A 1,193-nucleotide genomic window follows, 5' to 3' on the forward strand; every position below is an offset into this window, starting at 1 on the left:
TGCAGCAGGGAGGTCGCGGCCAAAGCATCCAAGACAGGGCCCAGCGCAGTCCAGTGCTTGGAGGGTCAGGCCGGCTCAGCCCCATTCACTCCGCAGCCCCCGTGCCCAACCGCCACCGCCCCATGGAGGAGCTGCAGGGGATCCCCAGAACCACGCACTCACACTCACGACCCCTGAGCCACGGCACAGCCCCCACAGCACTCACCAAAGCTCCACATCCCCCACCAAACCCTGCCGCGCTGCAGGAACCACTGGGATATTGGTTGAAAATGGAGCTTAAAAGTGTCCTTAGAGCTGGCTTGGCCCCGCCCCTCAGTCCAGAGACCTGGAGGCGCTGGGTGGGGCGCTCACAGGAGGCCACTAGTGTCCTGCCACGAAACCCGCCTTCACAGACCCCTTCCACGTGGAACAGCCTCTTCTACCTTCACCTGCAGAACAAATGGACACCGGATCCAGCGGCTTGCATGCAAACACATAAGTGCCCTGCTGTTACGTTACTTCTTCTTATGCAAGCAGCATTAAAGGCCAGACACGAGCTTCGCAAAGAACAACTAGCAAAATGCAAGTAAATCTGTAAGGCTCGTTGGCTGGAGCGAAAGCACAGTGGACAGGGTGTTTGCCTTCTAAGCAGCTGACCCAGGTTCAATCATCTGTATTCTATATGGTCCCATTTTGGTGTATAATAGATTGTTAGGATTTTACTGCTTCCAAATTGTGAGTCTCAAAACATTTACCCTCAATGTTTGTGTAAATCAGATGGAAAACTGAATACAATGAGTGCAGATATGCTACAGGGAATGAATTGCTTCCTTGAATGTGCCTGACCTGGACACAAATTAAGGGCAGCACAGCGGGATATGACTCCCAGAACATAACACAGAAGAGCCTGAAGAATGGAGAATTGGCTGTCTATCCAACGTCAAAAGGGCTCACCACAGCATCCTGGTTGATCTCTGCCATGATCCTCTGTAAACCAGGGCCTCTAAGCCAAGTCAGAGTCACAGCAAAGAATAAAACCATGGTGAGTCTTGACAGTACCCAGCAAAATGCAATGTTTGTACCTATTTACTTCTTATTTAATTCCTTCCACCTTGCTTTATCACTAAGAACCATTATTTACCAGTTAACATACTGGGAAGTCCACATGCCAGGACATTGTCATAACCATGATGCAGGGGATAATCAGCAAGTAC

This window comes from Sorex fumeus, unplaced genomic scaffold (genome assembly GCF_029834395.1).
Source record: "Sorex fumeus unplaced genomic scaffold, SorFum_2.1 ptg000134l, whole genome shotgun sequence".
Taxonomy (NCBI): Eukaryota; Metazoa; Chordata; class Mammalia; order Eulipotyphla; family Soricidae; genus Sorex; species Sorex fumeus.